We start from the raw sequence: 15554 nt of genomic DNA, 5'->3' as shown, positions 1-15554 counted from the left end.
ACTATAAAAGATATGTTAAATAAAAACAAAGGGATGATAAATACCCCAGAAACAGATTACATAATGCTCTAATAAGTTTGGATTTTCTAAATGCTAATGAGAAAGAAATAGCAGCTATAGAGAGACACTGGGTAGTAGAAAAAAGACTATAGAATTAAACCAACTGATATACTTTAAAGATGTACTGATCTCAGAAAGAAACCAGGACATGTGTTGTATTGGGGAAGGGATTTTGCTTTTGTTTCCACAGGAAACAAGAAGCTATAGAGGCCTTCAAAATTGATAAAGATTTTATTTGAATGAGAAACACCTCTTAATTAGAAGACATGATATTTTATTAAGAACCATGATCATTTAATCTAAACTAACCTATAGAACTAACAAATGCTTTTCATTTGATCAGATATAATCTGCCAAAAAATAATCTTTTCGAAATTAGGGTTGGGGAAGTATTTTGTTTCTGTCTTTTCAGGAGAATAAATGTATCCAGCTAAGGAATCTGAAGACCACTGAACAAATGAGACATCTGAAGAAAAATGACAAATCACCCAGAAAAAGGTCTGAATAAAAATAGTAAATTGGTCTATTGATATATCACATTTACAAAAGGATAAAATTTCATAAATCTTCCCAAATGTTTGTTTTTGCTATTCTCTATAGACACATAAGTCTAATGTTCTTTTGTAGTCTGTGTCCAGTGAAAGATTAAAGCTGACTTTGGAATTGGAGTGTGGTTCTCTTCTCCTTTGAACCCAAGTATGCTTATTAAAGTGAAATCTGAAATCTATGTCTCATGATAGAAAAGCCTCCTGATATGGGGCAGAAGAAAAATAAAAAGTTAAGAACTATCATGTTGCCACTAATCTCATAATATTATATTGTCATTATACTGACACTTTGACAGCTTTTCTTAAGGTATAAAATTTACAGGATTAATATATATGTATATATTCTAAACTTTTTGTCATGATATTAATGGTCAAGTAGAGAACTAATTCTAGAAAAAGGTTTTAACTACCTTCCTGTACACTATTTGAGTTTGAGTCTCTATTTTTTTGCAGTGAACTATTAGCATACTTAACAGCAACCTTTGAGGTCTCCAAAAGTAAGATGGGGCTCAAACCCATGATTCCTCCAGGACTATAATCAAACTGCTAAGCTGGAAAACAACACCTAAATATCAGGTTTGGACTACAAACTTCTCAGAACAATTTTAAAGTAGCTAGTTGAGAGGATCCAGCCTAACCAGAACTCAAGACAAGCCCTGCACTTTCCCATTACACAGAGACTGGACAACAAATATTAAAGCTACCTCTCTGAGGACTTGACAATTAACCCCAATTTTCTTTTCAGGATCCCCTAAAGATACTCTCACCCCCAAACATCAAGAATTAAATTTAAGAATATGGCGCTCACAGGTGCTCACATTCCCAAGAGGTGGTGTGGATGGTTTTTGGCCATTAAATGGGTTACGAATGTTTATTATTGTTTAGGGTGGTTGGTTACAAGTGGTTATTGATTATGGTCAGAAGGAAAGTCAAAAAACAAGATTAGATTCAGAATTCCCATTCTGAAAAGAAAAAAAGGGGGATATAGATATGGTAAGATAAAAGGTAAATTATTGAATCTACTTTTAAAAAGCAACTATTAGTTTTAAATGTTTTACCTTGGATTGAATTTTTATATATTGTATACAAATTTTGTGTACTGATACAAATTTGTGTGTAACTTTATTAGAACATACTGTATGTACATTTCTACTCTTGTTCAAGGTACTGTACATATACAACTCATTTAACAATGCAATGCAAATTTTTAGTCCTTGAAAATTATTATCACCAACTCCTTAAGATAATAAAGAAACACAGGTTTATTGTAGTCAAGTAAACATGTTTTCAAGGTCAAACAAAGATATATTTTAGATAGGTCATCTTCAAACACTTCTAAGACCTACAGAATATGATTTTTTAGATTTTTTTTTAATAGCATAGGTTCTTCTTTTTATGACAATGAGACATGTTTGCTCCTGGAAGCACCAATGTACTTCAAAGAAGATAATGAACATTGTAGAAACTCCACATGGTGTTTACTTTCTTTGTAGCAAAGGTAAGTAACTGGGCAAGAAAATGCCCTTGCCATGTGTGCTTACATTATGCTGTCCTAATTAGACAAGCAGGACACAAAAGAGAGTGACTGCAGGCAGACCTTCAGAATATCCTGCTTCACAGAAAATCTGTTGAATATGCGAGGCCTATAAACCAAGGGTGGATGCCCAAGATTGCAAAGGGACTTTGGGTGACTATCCAGGCAGCCAGCTGTTTCTGTTACTGCTCACATTTTTTTTTTTTTTTGGATGTTGCTTGCTTACCATTCCTGCTTACTCAGTTTTGCTATTATTTCTTTCTTGGGTCTCTGAGGGAGCTGAAGATTAGATAGTTATAGTTTTCCTTGTTTACCAGACACAGAAAAAAAGTTCTGATAGAAAGTAAATTAGGTAATAGACTTTCTACTCACTAAGATAGGATAAATATAAAGTATTTTTTTTCTGAATTTTGTGCAATGGACTTGACATTATTGATATATTTATTGCCTGTATATATTGTACATAGTTTTTGTACTTATTATGTGTAGATTTTCCAATATTAGTTATAGCCTTCTTTTTATTTTAGACAAAAAAGTGAAAATGCAATGATATTCCATTTTATTTATAAATGAAGTTTGCCTGAAGACCAGAATGCAAAACAGCCACACTAGTCAGCCATACAAGACAGGCACTGGTGACACATACCTTTAATCCCAAGAGTCACTTAGAGGTTGGGGAGTGGTGGTGCATGCCTTCAATCTCAGCACTAGAGAGGAATATAAGGCTGAATGAGATAGGAACTTGCTCTCTTTCTGTCTGAAGATTTCATAGATGTAAGAACTTTCTGGTGGCTTGGATCCTTTCCTTGTCTGATATTCATGTTGAACCCCAACATGAATATCATGTCTCTGTGTTTTTATTATTTGTCCTTCAAGCTCCAGTGGCAGAAGTTGTTCTATAGTGTGTTGAACATTTCTGGGAACAACAACTCTGAGGGAAGCTATCCATATTTGAGCGCTTTCTCTGACAATCTACAGCTTTGGGAGAAGCATTATTTCTCTTTCTAAAGTAGCCCAACTTAAAGCACATATGTGAAAGAGAAATAGAGGTTTTCGGGATAGGGATTTAGGATACGTTTAGTAATAGGGTTATATATAGGAGATAAATTAAACGAATTATTATTACATGTAATATATAAGTTTATATATAGCTTTATAAATATCCCGGAAGTTTATTGTACCTTCCCTTCACCATTTCCTCTGGTTTAGTTCTAGTGTTTTCTTCTCCACTTAAATACCACCCCATTATTCTGTTGACCCATTTTGTATCATTTGTGTTATACTATTCCCTACTTCCTGCCTTTTTTCAAATGTCTTAGCTTTTATAGGTACTCCAGGTTAGACATATAAATTTGAAGCCAGGGTCCACATACAAGAGAACATGAATTTTTCTTTCTTCATCTAGAGGAAATGAATATGTATATGGTTAAATGTTTCCCAGGATAGACAATATTAATTGCATATAGCTCAATCTGGGAAAGAAGACTCTTCAGGATTCACAGTTAGAACTGAGGTAAATGGACAATAATTCAAAGGATGGTGATCTATGAATCCTCTTAGGTGTGTTGATGTTGACAGTGTTAGCACAAAGGCCAAAGAGGGCTGTATGCACATTTGCTTGGATATGGTGTTCTTCCAAGGTCTGTAGCTGGGATAATAGCTATCAGCACTGTCACCTGATTTTAAAATGCCCCTCCATGATCTTGTTCTATCCAGATCTCCCACATGCACACAACTGTTCATAGATAACCCCTCTCTTGATAACATAGAAGCATAAACACAGGAAACCACCTATGCCACCATGCTATTAAAGTCACTTCTCTGAATGATTTTTGTGGTTTTGTATAATATAAAATGACCTAGAACATAACAGACAATATTTTCACTGTACTTTGCTTAGTGAAATTCTATAATTAATAGTAGGTAATTCTCATAAAATGTCTTTAAGTGTATTTGATTACTGAAGCTCACGTGGTTCAAAGTCTACATCTGTTTATTTTATGGTGTTATAGAATAGTACTCATTAAAGCATCTCTTCCTTATTGGTAATTTTGATAAGTCTGAAAATCCGAGTGACATAGTAGTGTATTAATTAGGGTTTTATTGATGTAATGAGACACCATGACCAAAGCAAATCTTATGAAGGAAAACATTTAACTGGGGTTAGTTTATAGTTCAGGGTTTTAATCCATTATCATCATGGCAGAAAGCATATCAGTATGGAGGACGACATGCTGCTAGAAAGGCCGCCGAGAGTTTTAATTTTAAATCAGCAGTCAGTAGGAAGAGAGAGCCAAGGGGATTGGCTTTAACATCTCAAACCTCAAAGCCCAGCCTTATAGACGCATTTCCTCTAGTAAAGACATACCTACTCTAACAAGACCATTACCCTTAATTGTGCCGCTCCCTATGAGACTTTAGGGGCCATTTTCATTCAAACCACCAAATTCTGCTCCTTGGCCCCCATAGGCTTATAGTCATACCACAATGCAGAAATACATTTAGTCCAACTTCAAAAGTCCTCTAAGTCACTAACAATTTCAACCCTGTTTAAAAGTCCAAAATATCTTCTGAGACTCATTTCAATCTTTTAGCTGCAACCCTCTATAAAATCAAAAACAAAATCCGGATCACATACTTCCAATGTACCATGGTACTGGATATACATTTTTGTTTCAAATGGAAGGAAAGGGGCATAGTGAGGAAATACCAGACCAAAGGAGACAGGAAACCAGCTGGACAAATTACAAATTGTGCATCTACGTGTCTGACTCAAATTTCTTTCAACTTTCTTGACTGCAAGACACTTCTTTCTTATTGGCTGGTTCCACTCCCATTTAACAGCTTTTCTTGTCAGATTTCCCAGAATTATGGCATCTTTGGATCTCCAAGGCAATCCAGGTTTCATCTTCATAGCTTCACACAATAGCCTTTCTAGCACTCCACGTAGAGACACCCCTGACATATGCCTGGTCTCAGTGGATTTCTTTCTTTCTTTCTTTCTTTCTTTCTTTCTTTCTTTCTTTCTTTCTTTCTTTCTTTCTTTTTTTGAAAGTAATTTTATTAAATTATAAAAGTTTACATTTCCGCCCCTCTTCCTAACACCCTCCCACTCCCCCCACTCTCTCTCCTCCTCCCTCTTTGTCCCTTAGGGCAGTCAGGGTTTCCTGCCCTGTGGGAAGTTCAAGTTCCTCCCCCCTCCCTCCAGGTCCAGGAAGGTGAGTATTCAAACAGACTGGATCCCCAAATTCCAGTATATGCAGAGGAAACAAGTCTCAATGTCATAGTCAATGGCTTTTCAGAAAGACTTCGGGCCAGCCACATTCAGAGAATCCGGCCAAATTCAGAGAATCTGGTTAGATCACGTCCTCGTTCAGTCCCAGTCCAACTGGCCTTGGTAAACTCTCATTAGATCCGTCCCCTTGTATCAGTGGGTGATAGCATCCCTCGCAGTCCTTATTTCCTTTTTCATTTTCTTCCTCCTTCTGCTCCTCATTTGGACCATGGGGGGCTCAGTCCGGTGCTCCAATGTGGGTCTCCGTCTGTATCGCCATCCATCGCCAGATGAAAGATCTATGGTGATAAGCAAAATATTCATCAGTATGGTTATGGGCCAAGGCCGTTTCAGGCACCCTCTCCTCTGTCCAGAGAACAATCTGGGGGATCTCTCCTTTTACCTGGGATCCCATATATAACATACTACAAAAGCATTTGTTCTACTATGTTCATAGCAGCACTATTTGTAATAGCCAGAACCTGGAAACAGCCTAGGTGCCCCTCAATAGAAGAATGGTTAAAAAAGGTGTGGAACATATACACATTAGAGTTTTACTCAGCGGTAAAAAACAATGACATCTTGAATTTTGCATGCAAATGGATGGAAATAGAAAACGCTTTACTGAGTGAGGTAAGCCAGACCCAAAAAGAGGAACACGGTATGTATTCACTCATAAGTGGATTCTAACCATAATTAAAGGTCTTTGAGCCTATTATTCGTGATCCTAGAGAAGCTAAATAAGAAGACAAACCTGATGAAGATTATCTAGCTATCCGCCAGGAGGTAGGAAATAGACAAGAGTCCCTGGTAACCTCGGGTGCATGGGGGGGTGGGAGGGTTGTTGGAAGGGGAGAGGGTTAGAGAGAAGGGAGTAGGGGAGGAATGGGGAAAGCTCGGTGGACCGGGATGGGGGGAGGGAGGAAGGATGAATATGGGATCAGGGAAGAATATATTTCAACTAAGGGAGTCATTTTAGGGTTTACAGGAGACTTGATTATATATGGGATCCGAGGTCTCAGTGGATTTCTTTAGTCATGATGGGAGATGCCATAATATCTTTCTTGTATCTTGTGACTCTAAAGTCAGAATCATGTGGTCATAGCTGTCAGTTCTGTTGCTTTCTGAAGCTGGATCATATTCCCCTCATTCAAATGTATTTTCACTATCTTTGTGTTTTTGATGGTTTCCTTTTCTGCCTAAGGTTTTATTGTCCTGAATCTCAATCTGTAGACCAGGCTATCTTTGAACTTAGAGATCTGCCTGCCTATGCTTTCCAAGTGCTTGGATTAAAGATGTACACTACACCATGAGCTAAACTTTTAATTCCTTTTCAGAAGCTGGAAGCTTAATTAGATGGGGTCTTGCTCTGATGTTACCATTTTCTCTATTCCAATTAACCTCTGGCTTTTCCTTCCTCTTTTTATACATCCTGGTACATATTGTTTCCAAACACTGTACATTTTAAAAAATATTTCCTTGCCCAACTTAATCCTCTTTATTGTAGATCTGCATAAGACACAGCCCTAGGCCATTCTGAATCTCAAGTGCCAACACTGTCCATCCATAACTCTTTTTTCAATTAATTTATTTTTAAAATAATCTCTTCTCATTTTATATACCTATCCAAGTTCTCCCTCCCTCCCCTCCTCTCACCCCCATGTTCCCCATACCCCACCTCACATCCACTTCTCAGAGAGGGCAATGAGAAGTCGTTGACCCATGTGGAGTCAACAAAGTCTGACAGCACCAAGACCCTTCCCTCTATATTTAGGCTGAGAAAGGTATCCTGCCAAAAGGAATGGGCTCCAAAAGCCAGTTCAAGCACTGGGGATAAATCCTTGTCTGACTGCCAGTGGCCCCACAGACTACCCCAACTACACATCTGTCATCCACATTTGGGGGCTTAGTTTGGTCCTATGCAGAGTCCCCTCCTGTCAGTCTAGAGTCAGTGAGCTCCCACTAGCTCAGGTTAGCTGCTTCTGTGGATATTCACATCACGGTCTTGACCCCTTTGCTCAAACTTTAATTTCTGTGTTATTATTTCGGGCATAAGCTAGCCAAGCGGGACAAAACAAAGGGCCCCACACTCTCTCATACTACACTTCGGTCCAGTATTTAGCTGTGAATCTCTGCATCTTCTTCTATCCGCTGCTGGATGAAGGTTCTATAATGACAATTAAGGTCGTCATCAATTTGACTACAGGGGAAGGCCAGTTAAGGCACTTTCTCCACTATTGCTTAGGGTCTTTACTGGAGTCATCTTCGTGGATTCCTGGGAATTTTCTTGGTGCCAGGTTTCATGCTAGCCCTATAATGACTCCTACAGTCAAGATATTGCGTTCCTTGCTCTTTCTCTCTGTTCTTCCTCCATATTGACCATCTTGTTCCTCCATGTCCACTTCCTTTCTCCCCTTCTCCATCCTCTCTTCACTTCTGCCATCCATTCTCCATCACTCTTGAATTTAGCCTCAGGCTAATTTTTCAGACAAGGATAGAAGACAGAAAGCAGCTACACACAAAAATGGTCTTTAGATCACAATTTAAATTCTCCTCTGAAGGATTTTGATCAGGACCCCCACAATTCAATTCACCCTTGGCACCACTGTTTCCATTTTCTTTCTTGATAGTTCCTTAAGGCTCACTTAAAGAATTCACCTGCCTTTCTAACCCAAAGTCTCAAAGTACAAATTCCTCCAAACAAAAGCACAGCCAGGCCTATCAGAGCAATGCTCCACTCTTTTTACCAACCTCTATGTTAGGGTTTAACGCTGTGCTGAGACACCCTGATCATAGCAACTCTTATGAAAAAAACACTTAGTTAGGGAGAGGCTCACAGTTTCTTAGTTTTAGTTCATTATCATCACGGTGGGAATCATGGTGGCATGCAGGCAGCCATGTTGCTAGAGAGGTAGCTGAGAGGTCTATGTCTGGATTAGAAGCAACAAGAAGAGAGATGACACTGAACCTGGCTTTAGCAATTAAAATTTCAAAGTCCATTCCTTATGATACACTTACTTCAACAAGGACACACCTACTCCAGCGATACCGTACCTCCTAATTGTGCCATTCCCTATGAGCCTATGGGGTCCATTTTCATTCACACCACCACATAGGAGTGTGTTGTTACTATAAAAGTTTGAAGACCTGTTGCAGGTTTTATTAATAATTTCGTCATTTGCACTGTGACACAGTTTTGAATTAGTTATTTAATTTTGAGTTAGCTAATTCTTTTCTTCCTCATATTCTGTTTGTAGCCTATGAGACTACATTTTCATTGAATTATCATGGTACAGCCAAATTAATTTAGATTGTGATTCTTCTTTACATATTGGATCACCATCAAATTGCAAACTTGAAAGTTAATCTAAGTTCTTCTGAGGTTACACACATGAGATGAGATGTTCTTAGGGAAGGAACTAGGTGAAGAATTATCACACTCAGATTTAGGTGTAGATAGCATAATCTTTCCAAAAGCTGGCCCTTTTCAGCGTTTCTGCACAGTACTGAACGAGTGTGACATCAACATTCATCTTTGGTTTTCCTGAAAGGATCAGTGCTGCTGGTTCATAATCCCTGAAATGTTTCCTCAATATTACTGAAAGGCATAATTTCCTAGGTAGAAACTGGCCCCTGTACTAGATCAATAAGCCTTTATTTTAAAATTAAAGCTGTTATAAAGAGAAATTTCTATTCAAAAGCAATAAAGTAAAGGTCAAATTTATACTCTTTCTTATCTGAATATATTTTAATCTTCATGCAGATATAAAAAGAAGGTGAAAATAGCAATGCAGATCACACCAGAGAGAACAATTTTTGCCAAAAATGCTTATTTAGTAAAGACATTGTTTAATATTCAGAACCCTTTTAGAGTCGATTGATTTCTAAATTTCAAACTCAGAAGACAATATCCATCCTCTTACATTATACTCAGTTTATTGGCTCCACAAATGGAATTGGAAATGATTGCAAAAGGTTCATAAACTTTAATAGATGACAAGCTGGGTTAGCTACTTAGTGTTAGAAGCAAGTAGCAGAATCAGTTTCCAGGTTCTTAGTCAAGTGTTCTGTTATAAAAATGCTCCTTTGACTTCAAAACCATCCCTCACATAAACCTTCCCTGCTTGTTTAAAGCAGTATCTTGAATTTCCCTCTAATTGTATTTCTTGGTAGTGGTCATCTGCTATCAACAATATCACTTATCTTCACTGTCTCATTATGTAGTCACATTATTTCCTTATGATATAATTTGTAAATACTGATTATTAGTATAAGCTTTGATGTATTTTATATCCTTAATATAAATGCCATCCTAACTTTTTCTGAAGCTAAATTTATGTCACATTGCTTTGAAGGCTCCTGAAACAAATAACAGACATTATGGAGAGAGTTTAAACTGCAGAACCACTCACTTCATTTTTCTGCCTTTGTGAACTATGTATAAGACAACAAACAAATCATAATATAATGTTTATATCGGGAAATATCACATATACTGTGCTTTATGTAACCATGAGCTCTTATGCTTATTTGAAGTTCCTTTTAAATTTTTCTAGTTTCTATTGGTAACAATATGGCATGGATTTATTTCAGGTATATCTCACTGAATTCCACAAAACTTTTCAGTTGCTTCATATTTCTTGTTTTATTGTTTCTGTGTATATTTATCTATAAAACGTTCTTTTTCTCTAATAAATTGATTGTCACTGTTCACTGCCATATTGGACTTTGTGCAAAGCATTCTATGGTTAACCACTGAGGTGATAATCCTCCTGCTCAGGCTCTTGTGATCCACAGGCTCAATCTACAGCATGCTAATTTGTGCAGCTGGTAATACTACTGTGGACATCTGTTTCCTTGCATGTGTTAGAATACCTTAAGTGGGTTCATCTCCCTAACAAGATTGTAAATTTTTTTCCTTATTTATTTAATTATTTATTTAAAGAATTTCCACTTCCTCCCCTCCTCCCAATACCCTCCCGCTCCCCCCACTCCCTCTCCTCCTCCCTCACCATTCCCAAGAGCAGTCAGGGTTTCCTGCCCTGTGGGAAATCCAAGTTCCTCCCCCCTCCCTCCAGGTCCAGGAAGGTGAGTATCCAAACAGACCAGGATCCCAAAAAGCCAGTACATGCAGACGAAACAAGTCCCAGTGCAATTATCAATGACTTCTCAGACAGCCCCCATGTCAGCCACATTCACAGAATCCGGTTTGATCACATGCTCGTTCAGTCCCAGTCCAGCTGGCCTTGGTGAACTCTCATTCGATCAGTCCCCTTGTATCAGTGGGTGAACGCACCCTTCGCGGTCCTGACTTTCTTTTTCATGTTCTCCTTCCTTCTGCTCTTCATTTGGACCTTGGGGGCTCAGTCCAGTGCTCCAATGTGGGTCTCCGTCTCTATCTCCATCGACCATCGGATGAAGGTTCCCTCTGGTTCTGTTTTCCTTGCTCACATTCTCCCTCCATCTGCTTCTCATTTGGACCTAGGGAGTTAAGTCCAGTGTTCCAATATGTGTCTCTGTCTCTATCTCCATCCATCGCCATATGAAGGTTCTGTGGTGACATGCAAAATATTCACCAGTATGGTTATGGGCCAAGGCCAGTTCAGGCACCCTCTCCGCTGCTGCCCAGGGAACTAGATTGTAAATTTTAAATGGAGAGTAACATTTTTATATGAGTTTCTCTACTTGCTTTCTATTCTTCCTTCTGTTGTGTCAAAGTAATAATATACAGTAAAATATAATGAAACATATGTAATTATAGTTTTACAGTTCAAAATGTTTAACATCTTTAACAACTAAAACATGTAACAGAAGAATATGAAATAATTGATGGCTTAGGTAAGAAGTTAAGCATAAACATGAATTAAAAGTACTGAAATAGGGGTTGGAGAGATGGTTCTTCCAAAAAAGAAGCTGATTCACCCAGGAGGTCTAGAAGACTGGAAATAATCAAACTGAGGGCTGAAATCAACAAAATAGAAACACAGAAAACAATCCAAAGAATCAATGAATCAAAAAGCTGGTTCTTGGAGAAAATCAACAAGATTGACAAACCCCTATCTAAATTAATCAAACGGCAGAGAGAGAACATGCAAATTAATAAGATCAGAAATGAAAAGGGGGACATAATCACAGACACAGAGGAAATTCAGAGAATCATTAGATCTTACTATGAAAGTTTATATGCCACAAAGTTGGAAAATGTAAAAGAAATGGACATTTTTTTAGATAAGTACCATATACCAAAGTTTAACCAAGAACAGGTGAACAATCTAAATAGACTTGTTAGTCACAAAGAATTAGAAGCTGTTATCAAAAATCTCCCTACCAAAAAAAAGCCCAGGACCAGATGGTTTCAATGCAGAATTCTACCAGAACTTCCAGGAAGAGCTAATACCTATACTCCTTAACGTATTCCACAATATAGAAACAGAAGAGTCATTGCCAAACTCCTTTTATGAAGCTACAGTTACCCTAATACCAAAACCACACAAAGACACAACCAAGAAAGAGAATTACAGGCCAATCTCACTCATGAACATCGACGCGAAAATTCTCAATAAAATACTGGCAAACCAAATCCAAGAACACATTAGAAAAATTATCCATTATGATCAAGTCGGCTTCATTCCAGAGATGCAGGGCTGGTTCAACATACGCAAATCTATCAATGTAATCCATCATATAAATAAACTGAAAGAAAAAAACATATGATCATCTCACTAGATGCTGAAAAAGCATTTGACAAAATTCAACACCCATTTATGATAAAGGTGTTGGAGAGACTGGGGATACAAGGATCATACCTAAATATAATAAAAGCAATATACAGCAAGCCGACAGCTAACATCAAACTGAATGGAGAGAAACTCAAAGCCTTTCCACTAAAATCAGGAACGCGACAAGGCTGTCCACTCTCTCCATACCTCTTCAATATAGTGCTTGAAGTTCTAGCAATAGCAATAAGACAACATAAGGAGATCAAGGGGATTCGTATTGGAAAGGATGAAGTTAAACTTTCGTTATTTGCTGACGATATGATAGTGTACATCAGCGACCCCAAAAACTCTACCAAAGAACTACAGCTGATAAACACCTTTAGTAACGTGGCAGGATACAAGATCAACTCCAAAAAATCAGTGGCCCTCCTATACACAAAGGATAAAGAAGCAGAGAGGGAAATCAGAGAAACATCACCTTTCATGATAGCCACAAATAGCATAAAATATCTTGGGATTACTCTGACCAAGGAAGTGAAAGACCTATTTGACAAGAACTTTAAGTCTTTGAAGAAAGAAATTGAGGAGGATACCAGAAAATGGAAAGACCTCCTCTGCTCTTGGATTGGGAGAATCAACATAGTAAAAATGGAATTCTACCAAAAGCAATCTATAGATTCAATGCAATCCCCATCAAAATCCCATCAAACTTCTTCACAGATCTTGAGAGAACAATAATCAAGTTTATATGGCAAAACAAAAAACCCAGGATAGCCAAAACAATCTTATACAATAAAAGAACTTCTGGAGGCATTACCATCCCTGACTTCAAACTCTATTACAGAGCTACAGTATTGAAAACAGCTTGGTATTGGCATAAGAACAGAGAAGTCGACCTATGGAATCGAATAGAAGACCCAGATATTAACCCACAAACTTATGAACACCTAATTTTCGACAAGGGAGCTAAAGGTATACAATGGAAGAAGGAAAGCATCTTTAACAAATGGTGCTGGCATAACTGGATGTCAACCTGTAAAAGAATGAAAGTAGATCCATATCTATCACCATGCACAAAAATCAAGTCCAAATGGACTAAAGACATCAACATTAATCCGTCCACTTTTAACCTGATAGAAGAGAAAGTAGGAAGTAGTCTACAAGATATAGGCACAGGAGGCCTCTTCCTAAGTAGTACCCCAGTAGCACAGACAATAAGAGAAACAATGAAAAAATGGGATCTACTGAACCTGAGAAGCTTCTGTAAAGCAAAGGACACTGTCAGTAAGACAAAAAGGCTGCCTTCCGACTGGGAGAAGATCTTCATCAACCCCTCATCAGACAAAGGTCTGATCTCCAAAATATACAAAGAACTCAAGAATCTAGACACTAAAACTCTAATTAACCCAATTCAAAAATGGGGTACTGAACTTAACAGAGAATTCACAACAGATGAACTCCGAATGGCCAGAAGACACTTAAGGTCATGCTCAACCTCCTTAGCGATCAAGGAAATGCAAATCAAAACAACTTTGAGATACCATCTTACACCTGTCAGAATACCTAAAGTCAAAAACACCAATGATAGCCTATGCTGGAGAGGATGTGGGGTGAGGGGAACACTCATCCATTGTTGGTGGGAATGCAAACTCGTGCAGCCACTGTGGAAATCAGTGTGGCGGTTTCTCAGGAAACTGGGAGTCAACCTACCTCAGGACCCAGCAATTCCACTCTTGTGAATATACCCTAGAGATTCCCTAACATACTATAAAAGCATTTGTTCTACTATGTTCATAGCAGCACTATTTATAATAGCGAGAACCTGGAAACAGCCTAGGTGCCCCTCAATAGAAGAATGGTTAAAAAAGGGTGTGGAACATATACACATTAGAGTTTTACTCAGCGGTAAAAAACAATGACATCTTGAATTTTGCATGCAAATGGATGGAAATAGAAAACGCTTTACTGAGTGAGGTAAGCCAGACCCAAAAAGAGGAACACGGTATGTATTCACTCATAAGTGGATTCTAACCATAATTAAAGGTCTTTGAGCCTATAATTCGTGATCCTAGAGAAGCTAAATAAGAAGATGAACCTGATGAAGATTATTTAGCTATCCGCCAGGAGGTAGGAAATAGACAAGAGTCCCAGGTAACCTCGGGTGCATGGGGGGGGGAGGGTTGTTGGAAGGGGAGAGGGTTAGAGAGAAGGGAGTAGGGGAGGAATGGGGAAAGCTCGGTGGCCTGGGATGGGGGGGGGGAGGGAGGAAGGATGAATATGGGATCAGGGAAGAATATAGTTCAACTAAGGGAGTCATTTTAGGGTTTACAGGAGACTTAATTATATATGGAATCCCAGGTCCAAGGAGAGATCCCCCAGATTGTTCTCTGGACAGAGGAGAGGGTGCCTGAACTGACCGTGGCCCATAACCATACTGATGTATATTTTGCTTATCACCATGGATCCTTCATCTGGCGAAGGATGGCGATACAGACGGAGACCCACATTGGAGCACCGGACTGAGTCCCCCAAGGTCCAAATGAGGAGCAGAAGGAGGAAGAACATGAAAAAGGAAATAAGGACTGCGAGGGATGCTATCACCCACTGATACAAGGGGACGGATCTAATGAGAGTTTACCAAGGCCAGTTGGACTGGGACTGAACGAGGACGTGATCTAACCAGATTCTCGGAATTTGGCCAGATTCTCTGAATGTGGCTGGCCCGAAGTCTTTCTGAAAAGCCATTGACTATGACACTGGGACTTGTTTCCTCTGCATATACTGGATTTTGGGGATCCAGTCTGTTTGGATACTCACCTTCCTGGACCTGGAGGGAGGGGTGAGGAACTTGAACTTCCCACAGGGCAGGAAACCCTGACTGCCCTAAGGGACGAAGAGGGAGGAGGAGAGGGAGTGGGGGGAGTGGGAGGGTGTTGGGAAGAGGGGCGGAAATGGAAACTTTTATAATTTAATAAAATTTACTTTCAAAAAAAATTTAATATAAAAGAGTACAGATAGTCATAGATTTAAAAAGTGATAATAATATATATATTAAACTTGTAGAAAAAGTAATAAAGTAAAAACAAATAAGTCATGTAAAGATAAAATATAGACATAGAGTCTGGATTATGTATATTATTGTGTTTTCTTTAAATTTTAGACTGTGAAGGAGCTAAGTACAGAGAGACATTTCATTTTATGGGCTGCTAAATCAACTAAACCAACTAAGGTATCGTGGCTTCAGAAGTTAGGTTAAGGATTTGTTGCTTTGGAAAAAAAGGTTCTTCTTTTGTTTCCAGAGAAGATGAGAACCTGTAGAATTCTTCCAGACTAATGTGCTTTAATGGATCAAGATCCCACAAAAAGTCACCATGAATGCCCCTAAAACTACTTTGTTCCACCAAAAGCAGGAGGAAGTT

The sequence above is a fragment of the Myodes glareolus genome, chromosome 25 (genome assembly GCF_982192425.1).
Source record: "Myodes glareolus chromosome 25, mMyoGla1.1, whole genome shotgun sequence".
Lineage (NCBI taxonomy): Eukaryota > Metazoa > Chordata > Mammalia > Rodentia > Cricetidae > Myodes > Myodes glareolus.
This window is presented reverse-complemented; position numbering follows the sequence as displayed.